This window comes from Notamacropus eugenii, chromosome 2, assembly GCF_028372415.1.
Source record: "Notamacropus eugenii isolate mMacEug1 chromosome 2, mMacEug1.pri_v2, whole genome shotgun sequence".
NCBI lineage: Eukaryota > Metazoa > Chordata > Mammalia > Diprotodontia > Macropodidae > Notamacropus > Notamacropus eugenii.
The window spans coordinates 231,014,890-231,026,189 of record NC_092873.1 but is presented as its reverse complement, the minus strand read 5'-3'; the positions used below and the strand labels follow the sequence as shown (position 1 = coordinate 231,026,189).

Genomic DNA, 11,300 nt, shown 5'->3' with positions numbered 1-11,300 from the left:
AATTCAAAGGAGGGAAGGCCTGAGGGGGTTTGGAATATGCCAAAGACAAACTTTCCCTGCTTCAAGCCCCTTTTTAGTGTTCTGACTCAACTACAGGTCAGGATCATGATGCCATCTGAGAGGAGGTTTCTCCCTCTCCTTTTGGGAAGCATTTCCTTGGCACAAAAGGGAAGGTCAGGCTCATTATGTATCTTGTTTAGCATGGTCATTTGATAGCAGAGTATAGAGCTGTTTATTCACAGTTAATGACAGGGTATCAGGAATAGACATTCAGTTGATAGGAAAGTTTATTCAGTGCGAGCCTCTGCTCAGACCACCCAATAATCTAATTCTCATGAAAACCCTAGCCATCAACATTTTAAAATGCAATTTAGGACAACGCTTACAGAAAGTTTCTTTCAATGCACTTATTCAGTAGCGATTACTGCAGCTAAGCACATCATGACTTTCACATCTGTTTGGGAGGAGGAAAATAGATCACTCCCTTGAGTCCTTTTGGGGTTCTGAAAATAAAATGGAAATCGAAAAGCCAGTAACTAAGGCTGCATATGGTGTAGTGGAAGGACCACTGAACTCAGTCAGAAAACTTGGATTGGTCCTCCCAGATCTGCTAGCTGGGTTACTTATGGGAAGTTATTTAGCTTCTCTCTTCCTCGGTTTTCCTCATCTACAAATTTGGAGACAGTTATAATTCTACTAGTGACCTTGAAGGGCTGTTTTGAGGCAAGTGTTTTGCAAATCATAAAAGCACTCAATAAATGTGAACTATGTAGAAGGGATATAGATACCTGTGTGTATGTGTATTTGTCCATGACAAGGAAAGATAATTATAATAGAGCCAAGATGAAAGAAAAAATATTTATTAGATATGAAATTTTAAATAAACCACTATCATTCATTCATTGGCTGTGTATCTGAAACCTTCCAGGGTGTGTCAAAAATTTACATAAATGTCAAGAGGTTTAGAAACCACATTGAGAAACATTCCTTAGAATGGAGAAGTCTTCAATGGTCTAAGATTACAGACCCTAGAATTGGAATGGTATGCAGTGGAGTTTTCCATTCACAGTTCCAGGAAAAAGAAGGTTGTTTTTTTTTTTCCATTAAGGACACTGTTATTTAGATATTTTGAAATACACTGTATATACATCTTTCCTAAAACCACTAGATCTCACAGTTTTGGGGGGGTGGGAAGGGCAGAGAGCTCTGGTTTAGTGGAAAGAGCACTTAATTTAGAATCAGAACATTTGGATTTGAGTCCCAACTTAGCCATTCATTTGCTGTGTGTTCTTGAGCCAGTCACAACCTCTCTGTGTCTCAATTTGCTCCTCTGGGAAATAGGCATACTTCAGGGACATACCTCATCAGTTTATTTTGAAGGTCAAATGAGATAGTGCTTATGTAAACTGCAGAGCACTATATAAATGTCAGCAGTTACTCTTTTGGGTGTTCAGTATTGATTTTAAAATGAGTCTGAAACTTTACTAGAAAATGTCCTTGTTTAAATAAAAAGCAGAGATATGGGTGCCCATCACATGTCCAATTCTTTTGCCTCTATACTTCAGAGGTTTGTAATTTTATAGTGGGGGCTCCTTCCAGGCATGGATATTAAAATATTTGCTCTCCTCAGCGGGCAGTCTTCATGAGCTGCTATGACAACGTTCTGGTGAGGAGCCTCTGGAAGTACAAGCCTAGTGAGAGACTGTGCCTGTCAATCAAGGCCTATTCTAGTTAACCTGAGAGACAGATGATTCAACACTTGTCCCATGGCATAAGCCTCTCTGTTTAGCTTTTAAAACTCTTCACAACCTTGGTCCTAGCTTAAATTACAATATTATTCCATAGTATGCCTTTTCTGCAACTTTACAATTCGGCCAAACTGGCCTCCTGGCTGCTCCTCATCTCCCACTTCCATGCCTTTGACTTGGTCCTTTTCATACTGGATGCATTCCAACTTTGCTCAACATCTTCTTTAGAATCTTTCATTTCCCTCAGAATGTCAAGTTACACTTTCCATTTGAGACTTTTCCTCATCCCTTCCCTGTTATTCGGTCCCTCCCAACTCATTTTGTATTTATCTTCTCTGTTTTTTTGAGAATATGTTTTCACCCCCTCACACAGAGTGCAAGTTCCTTGAAGGCAGGAAGCGATTTAATTTTGCCTTTCTATCCTCTGCAATGAACACAACGCTTGGCACAGAGTAGGTGTTTAATAAGTGCTTTTTGATGGATTAATAGCATTTATAAAGAGGGAATGGCTCAATCAAGCCCTCTTCCCTTCTTATTTCCATCAAGAATAGATAATAGATCTTTTGCTTTCAGGGAGTGAATACAATGGCTTTGACAATATCCTGGAGATGAGCTGTCTTATTTTCTACATGCTGTGGTTGTTGCTCAGACATTTTTCAATCATGTCTGACTCTTCATGGCCCCACTTGGGGTTTTCTTGGCAGAGATACCAGAGTGCTTTGCCATTTCCTTCTCCAGCTCATTTTACAGAAGAGAAAACCGAGATAAGCAGGGTTCAGTGACTCATAGCTCGTAAGTGTCTGAGGCCGGATTTGAACTCAACCACTGTGTCTCTTAGGTGCCCTATGTTTTCTGCATAGAAGATTGCAAACTCACATGACCCCATATCATGTTTTATATACCATCTAGACATCCATCAGGAAAACAGATCCTTTCTACAGTATGAATATCTCTAGCACTTGGCACAAAGCACAACAACAACAGGAGCTTAATAAAGGTCATTTCATTCACTCATTCCTTCATTCCTAAACCAGCTTTTGAGTTTATTGGGGGAAGGGTAGGTAGAGTGTAGGCACAGGAGGCCTCATAGTGTGGGAAAAGACTGCTGAATTTGAACTCAGAGTATTTGAGTTTGAATCCCAGCTTTTCCATATGTATGTTCTTGATTTAATTATTTTATCTCTCTGATCCTCAGTTTCCTCATTTGTAAAATGAAGAGGTTGGACTATATTAAAGTATGGTTCTTAAAGTATGGTCCGGGGATCCCTCAGGATTCCCACGGCCCTTCCAGGGAGTCTTCCAGGTCAAAACTATTTTCTAGACCATTTGAATTTCTAATAAGATAAATATTGATAGAGACAACCCACATAAACCAAAACTCTTTGGGGAAGTCCTCAATAATTTTTGCAAAGGAGGTCCTAAGACCAAAAGTTTTGAGAACCACTGGATTAGATGATCTCCAGGGACCCTTCTGGCTCTGAATCTGTATTTCTATGTATCCCTCCTTAATACTGCTAACACCATACAAAACACTTGCTAGGAAAGAAAGAAAAGAAAGTTTTCAAGTTTCAGGGAAATTTTTAGTTAAGAACTATTTAATTATATCACTTAGTTTTCAACTAGAATAATCTGTTGGAATTGTGCTTTTGCAAAAATGCTGTCAGGAGATTTGGGGACTATTAAGGTCTGTGTTTTACACCTTCTCTGGAAGGCACCACCAAAATTCAGATTGCCAAATTCTCCTTAATGCTTATGCTGGCAGACTCTCACAGTGCTGGTTCCAGAAGCGGACATACACTAGCCATTATCCACAACACTGCCCTTTGTTTTTGATTTCTGAATTCTCTAGTTAATGGCCTGAGCTTCAGACAATATGTTGGTGGTGGGATGGGGGCAGAGTACAAAATATCTTGGAGGAGAAGAGAAAGATAATTTCATATTTTATAGATATAAGATAAATGATGCATTTCCTGAATTTTTTTCAAAAAGCATGGAAGCAAAAATTATTATTTTAAGTACTGGGACAGTACCTAAAATAACAATTTGTGCTATGTCTCTTCTATACTGCTTCGCTTGGTGTTCTCATCAGCTCCCATGGATTTAATTATCATCTTTATGCTGATAATTCTCAAATCAATCTACACTGCCCTAACCTCTGTGCTGACTTCCAATCTTGCTTCAAGATATATCCCTGCACTTTAATCCTCCCAGAAAAAAACAAATCCAGATACCTGAAGGGTAAATAATGAACACATGTTGGTCTAAATGTTATAATTTAATATTGGTTTTTTGTAATATTATAATTTAAAGATTTCTTGGTATGTTTTGTCTTTTATATCAATTCTTTCCCAATATATCTCTCCACCAATGAACCTTCCTTTGTAACAAAGAAAAATATTTAAGTAAAATGATTAAACAAATACCTCATAATGCATATGTTTTGCCTCCACAGATGCCCAACTCTCTCCTGAGAAGAGAGAAATACATTTCATCATTGATTTTCTAGGACTAGAATCAATCACTTCAATTATTCCAAATTCAGTTACTTTTTAGTGTTTTTTTTTAAACATTTGCATTTTTATAGTCTTGGTGTACAGTATTCTTTTGGTTCTGCCTTCTTATCTTAGAAGCAGTTCATACAAGTTTACTCATATTTTCCCAAATTCCTCATATTTAATTTCTTACTCAAATGGATCTATTACTGCATCAGTATAGTTGTCCCCACCAATAATAAAGATAGCAGCCCAATAGGCCCTGCTCATGCGTTGTGACTCTTGTCTAAGTTAGGTTCACCACAGGGAGTCCACTCAATATACTAAAATTCTTCTTTGTTTTCTCTGGCTATGTGTTGATTATCTCATGTCCTTATTATATCAACAATCCATTTTTTTCTTGATCACACATTTCTTTGATGACATCCTTTCCTCCAGGTCTTCTTCTTGGTTTCTTACTTGTTATGTGTATCAACCTTTGCACATCCACCATATGCCTTTCTGTTACCCTGTAGGTGATTTAGTTGTTATTCAGTCATTTCAATCATGTCCAACTCTTTGAGATCCCATTTGAGATTGTACTGGAGTGATTTGTCATTTTTCTTCTCCAGCTCATTTGACAGATGAGGAAACTGAGGCAAACAGGGTTAAGTGACTTGCCCAGGGTCACACAGCTAATAATTATCTGAAGCCAGACTTCGACTCAGGTCTTCCTGACTCCAGGTCCAGCATTCTATCCTTTGCACTATCTAGATGCTCTCTGGCTCTCTAGGTGATACTCAATTTTAATACTTCTGAGACTGTAACATTCTATTCATAGCCATACAAAAACTCAGGTAGATTTATTGTTGTTCAGACCTGTGAATTCATGAAGCAACCTATGCAATGTCATCCACAAACAAGAGCATTTGGAGACCCACACCATCTATGGGGAATCTCTCTTTAAGTTGATCTCTGCAGTGAATCTCCAGCATGATAGGCATGAACTCCTTTTGTAAGTATGTATATCTACTTAATATGATCATGGCATCATTGAATAAGGTTATTTCTATTATGTCTTTTAGGGAATTTCACATAATTTTGATGCATTCATGAGAGATGCCTGATGGAAAGAGAGCCTTTAAGAGTGCTTTACTCTACCAAATCAAAAACTTTCTTTTGGTTAACAAATAAGTACAGTGGGATCAAAATTCTCAAAATCTTTCAGTCAATTGTGATGGTAAAGATATGGTAACCATGGAATATCACTTGTAAAAGCCTGTTTATTCTCTCCTAATACCTTCATCAAGGATACGAAAATTTATAATGTGTGAAGGTAAGCATATAGTGCTATTGTTAATATTATCTCAGTTGCCTTTTGAGGGTTATTAATAAAGCCCGTGATTTTTTCTGCATACCTTTAATCACTTTTATTTATTCAGAAGAATGCGTTGATAATTAAGGAAATAGAACACTTGTGAGTAAAGGTGAGATCCAAGGTATAATAACCTTCTCTGTAAGCAGTTGAGGTGAAGCAAAGGACTAGGTCATTAGGTTTGAGGATATTGAGGAATTAGCAAGTTAGAGACTTTGAGGAACATCATCATGGATGTTGAAAGATGTTCTATTTTGGTGTAAATTATTTTCTTTTTTGTTATTGACACACTTGTGGAATATGATTATTTATATTAAATTGTAAAGTTATCAAATTCTGTTCTTAGCCATTGGATACTCTTTCAAGGAAGTTTTGTATGATATGTATAATGGCCATCATTTGGATCCATGAATATTATCACAGATCAATATTAAAATATACATTTGATTGTAAGAAAGCATTGCAGTTCACAAATCATCAACAATATCGGTTATATTCCAATGCTGCCAATCTCGATAATGGAAAAAATATATACAGAAAAATTCTATACCGAGACATGAAGAATATTCCTCTAGCAGAAAATACTTCATTGGCATTTTACATGTAAATCATTTATCTTACTAAACTGAGACACAGACAAAGAAGTGAAAGGTTAGAGGACTAGAAGAGCTTTTAGGATCCTGTGATAGCAAAGGAAGAGTTCTTACAACTGATTACAAGAGGCCCATATCCTCTAATACAGGGGATTGTTAAAGGCAGCTGTCGTTGACTTCATGACAGACTCAAAAGCTCAAATAGCTTAGAGCATAGTCTCCTAGAGAAGACTTTTCCCAGAAACATGCATTACACAGGAGAAAAGAAATACAAACACACAGGGAAAGCTGTTCAAGTAACTAGAAACCCTTGACTTGCATTGCTCTGCCACAGTGAGGTTTCACTTGGCTCTGTAGCTCTTCCCTCTAAAACACACAGCTCGACCACCACAGTCTACTGGGCCAGACTAAATACTAAGCCTGAGGCCCAGCTCTCCCTACTTTTATTTACTGCCCCCAGGCACTTTAGAATGGAAGAGAAGCTACTGCCTTCATTAGGGTTCCTGTCATCAGCTACTGCCTTCTTCCTCCATAGATCAACTCTTCTGATTTCATGACTGTCATAACAATACCTTCCTTCTAGAAACTGTCTCCCTTCCTGGAAAAAAGGGAGTAACCCTGTCTCTCCCTGGCAGAGTATCAGCCAGGTCTGCAAATATTTCATCCTGCTGGTTATCCTGAATTTGTTCTTTCTAACCAGTGGGCTCCACTCATGTAAATACCTTCATAGCCTATTTCCATGTGTTCTTATCTAGTACTCTGTGCTTTTCTTTCAGGGAGCTTTTGTTCTTCCACACCATCACACTTAGGGGTGTTACCAGGTCCAGATGCATGTAAAGCATGGTAAAAACCTTAAAGCACTCTATAAATGCCAGTTATTCTCCTCCTCCTCCTCCTTCTCCTCCTCATCCTCTGGTCTTCAGGTCTCTAGAATGGTGGTGACTTCATCCCCTGGTGCCAGGCCTAGAGGCCTGTGGGCTACCCGAGTCTTCCCTTACCTCTATCGGAGGTCTTCGGCTGGCTAAACCAGTTGCTCGTATGAGAGAAAGGATGTTCCAGAGTCGAACAAGGGTTGAGCTTTATTTCAGGGTCTAGTTACAAGTGCAGGGGAATTCTTCCTTAGGAGGGAGCGAAGAATCTCCCAAGGAGGCAAAGATCTTACAATAAGAGATTGGAAGTAGAAGTGTAAGTGGGGAGAGAGGGGGAGGGGAGAGAGGAGAGAGGAAAAGTGGAGCCTTGTTGTCCTCACACGTGACCCCTCCACCCAAGAGAACTTTCAGGCTTTCCTGATCCTACTTAAGCTCTCCAGCCGTATAGTTAGCATCTGAATACCGTGCTGTTAGATAACAATAGTGTGCCCAGATCCGGGACAATCTCGAGGGCGGGGAGAGCTCTCTCCCGTCACGTTTCTCACGGGAAGAGGCGGAAATACACGAGATAGCTCGGTTCACCTCGATTCCCAGTTGTTTTCCTGGGGGGCCTCGTGAGAACTCTAAGATTTAGAAGTTCCCACCTTTACCCGCCCGAGACTGTCCACATGGAATTGAGCTTCCATCCCCAGCACCCTGGGCCTTCCATTGCACTCCTGTTGTCTCCAAGCAAAGTTTATAGAGCAATAGATGTGAATGCTGGGAAGTGTTTAACAACTGGCTTTCTGGAAACCACAGGACACTTTAAAATTTAATCTGCATTATGAACTTTTCTCCACCATTTCCTTAAATCTAGATAATTAACAAGGCGATAAATCAGAGACTGGTTTTAGTGTTTGCCAATTTCTGAAGTATCAATGCTCACATTGAAAATTTAAAAATTGGCTCTCAGGGTCAGCATAAACTGGTGTCAGCACATCCCTGGTATGACTCCACAGGGAACGAGGGTTGCTTGTTTAGCAGACCCAAGGGGAGTCCAAGCCTTCAGAGTAATACTTCAATGCTGAAAGTCTACATAGGTTTATATATAGAATATGCATTTTTATGCATTTTATACATCTTATACATTTTATGCATTCTATACATATCATATACTCTATATATTTTATACATCTTATACTGGTCATGTATTCTATATATGTATTTTGTATGTTCTATGTGTTTTATACATGTGTTTTCTACACACATATATATATATATGAAACATTGATTCCATACTTTGATCAGGTTAAAGAAGTACTCACTAGAATGCTGGAGTGATGCCCATCTAGAAGATACACATTGAGTTCCCTTTTGAGGGAGGGACACAAATCATAACAAATCAGAGTCTAGAGGACTTGGAAGACTTGTGGAAAAGTGGGAGCCATCAGAGAGGGAGGAGAACCATACTGCTTGTTTACAGGCTATTTTTAATCCTTGATGTATTTTTCTGCATTGTTTGTGGTCTCCTGTGATTCTTTTGCATTTTCTGAATTTTCTGTGTGATAGAATAAAGGCTGTTTTGTCTCCAATAAATACATTGCTACACTGACTTCTTGATTGGATCAGAAGTACTATGTTATTCATAGTTGTGCAAACCTAGATATAATGCACTCTCTGAGATTTCCAAAAACAAAATCTGGGATTGGACATAACAAGCCAAAGATAGAATAGTCTTTTGAGGTAATGCCTAAAAGGAAGCCTGGTTCACATAAGCTGAGATAGAGAAATAGAAAAGGGAGAGACAGAGAGAGAGAGGGAGAGAGGGGGGAGGAGAGAGAGAGAGAAAAAGAGAGAGAGAGATGACAGAGTAACCCAACTCTCCCATCTAGTTAATTTCCTAACCCTTCTCCACAAAGATCTAGAAAATGCACCAAATGGAATTCTGACTGGAAAATCCAAGAAAAAAGTCACATCAAGTAATTTTTCCAACCCAAGTTGGCTAGAGTAGACAAAGAGGTCTGGGGACAGTGGAGACTGGCTCTGAACAGGATATAAACAGAGCATATTAGTGTCCAGGGATTGAAAGAGCTAAAACTGGGTGCCAGAGCAAGAAGCCTGGGACAGGAAGAGACTCCCAGGGGATCCTTGAACTAGCTCAGTGTTTAGGAATGGATGCTCTCTGGCAGCTCTGTCATCCACTCTCTACCAGAACTGGGTCAGACTGAGGGGGAAGATCTTCATCTGGGTTGGTTGTTGTCCTTCGTTCTCAAAGAGGACCAAAATGACATCACTAGGTCAGAGTCAAGTTACAATTTGTCTGACTGTGACTGATCAGACCAATACAAGGTCTGAATGCTCTACCACAGGTCAGGCTAAAGTAGACTATGTGGACATTTGGGGTGGATTCTCTAAATTTGCACATCTCGTATTTCTTTTGAGCTACTTCAATTCTGCTTTGCTTACAGAGCCTTCTTTAATGCAGGTGTACCATGCTGGGCAGTCATTTGCCAGTGTCTCCCATGTCACGCAATCAATTCCAAAGTTCTTCAGAGAGATCTTAAGAGTGTCCTTGTATTAATTCCTCTGACCACAATGTGAGCACTGAGTTATCTGTAAAACATATGTTTGGAAAACATATGTTTGGCATTCGAACAACATGGTCAACTCATTTGAGTTGCGCTTGCTGCAGTAGAGTTAGAATGCTTGGCAGTTTATTTTGAGAAAGGACCTTTAGCATCCAGTACCTTATCCTTCCAGGTGATCTAGAAGTAACAAAGAGGAGGGACTGCTAACAGGCTCTAACTGTGTACTGAGCAAGGATCAAGTTTGGAAGCAAACAGTAGCTGTGCAGCTCTGATCCCAAACCTGAGTGACCCCTTACCTGCCAGGTCAGTGAAACAGTTTTTTAATAGGCCAACTCCACTCAGGTGTTTCTCTGCTGATGTAACAACTCCCTCAGAAAATATATTTCTTTATAGTGACATGTCTCAGTTCACTGCTAAGCTGTGGGCAGTCAGATTTTGGACCCTAGACAAAGACTTTCTGCAGTAAGACCAGTTGAGTCACCTTCTTCATATCCCTCAGAATTCTTTCCCACACTCTGGTAGGTTTCTTCTCCCAACCAAGCCCCAGTTGGCTATAGCTCTCACCATCAAATCAGATGATGTAGATACTTAAAAGCAGAAGTGCTGGTGTTGTAACTTCATTTGGCTATATCTGGTGAAACTGAGGTCTACATTAGTGAAGGGTCACCTCTATGACACTGTCAGACTAAATGAACAAAGATTGCACATAGGAAGCACAGACTCTCATAAGCATAGAACTATAACTCTTTAGGAAGCTTTAATCTCCAGTTGACCCCCTGCAGCTCCTTTGCTGCCCTTAGGATTTTCTATAGTCTTTAGGATCATTTATTTAGATCTGGAAGGTACTTTAGAAATCATCTCATCTAATCCTCTCACCTTACAATGGAGGAAACTGAGGTGAGACCCAGAGGTAAAAGGGTATTAAGTCACAGGGCTGGTATAGAGCCAAGGTCCTTCAACTTCATATCAAAGCACACTTTTCATTGCACCATGTTGCTTCTTGGTCATGAGAGTCCAAAGCCTGCTGCTTCTTTAAGATCAGAGGGTATTAACATTTTTTGTCATGCGTAGCATTTGGCAGTCTGGTGAAGTCTATATGTTGCTTCCTAAAATATTTAAATACATAAAATAAAATACATAGGATTAGAAAGAAAATCAAAGGTTAATGAAAATAAAGACTTCTTTTTTCTTATTCAAGTTCATAGACCCTTGAAATCTATCCATGGATCCCATGGGGATCTATGGACCCTGTTTTAGGTGATCATTCAAATCTTCAGTTGTATCAATTAAGACGAGCAAATCTCCTGACACAGAATTCCATGAAGATGTCTTTTAAGTTCTCATTCAGGCACATTTGAAATATTTCCATTATTATCACCTCCTCCCAGTCCCAAATGGCTTGCAGTTGGCGGGATTCATTTATATAAGTTATGAAAAGGCACCCATCCTGTCAGAATCCCCACATGATAGCAGCCAGGAAGTATATTAACTGCATCAGGCCACTATGAGATAATAAATAGTGGTTGGGGGAGTATAAAATACATAGAATCATAAAATCTCAAATTTGAAAGGGACTCCAGAGGTAATCTTATTTAACATGAACTGAAATAGGAATGTCCTCTCTAACATCGCAGAAAAGTGATTAATTGCCAATCTCTGGTTGAAAACCTTTAGTGA

At 39.3% G+C, this 11,300-nt stretch overlaps 1 long non-coding RNA gene across 1 annotated transcript in view; it reads right to left on the bottom strand.

Annotated features, from left to right (window-relative positions):
• Positions 1-844: 844 nt before the first annotated feature.
• LOC140526881 (uncharacterized) overlaps positions 845-11,300 on the bottom strand; it is a 48,180-nt gene continuing 37,724 nt past the window's right edge. Inside the window, exon 4 of the long non-coding RNA XR_011974574.1 lies at positions 845-10,729. This is a non-coding gene — a long non-coding RNA (uncharacterized lncRNA). The remainder of the gene's footprint in view (positions 10,730-11,300) is intronic.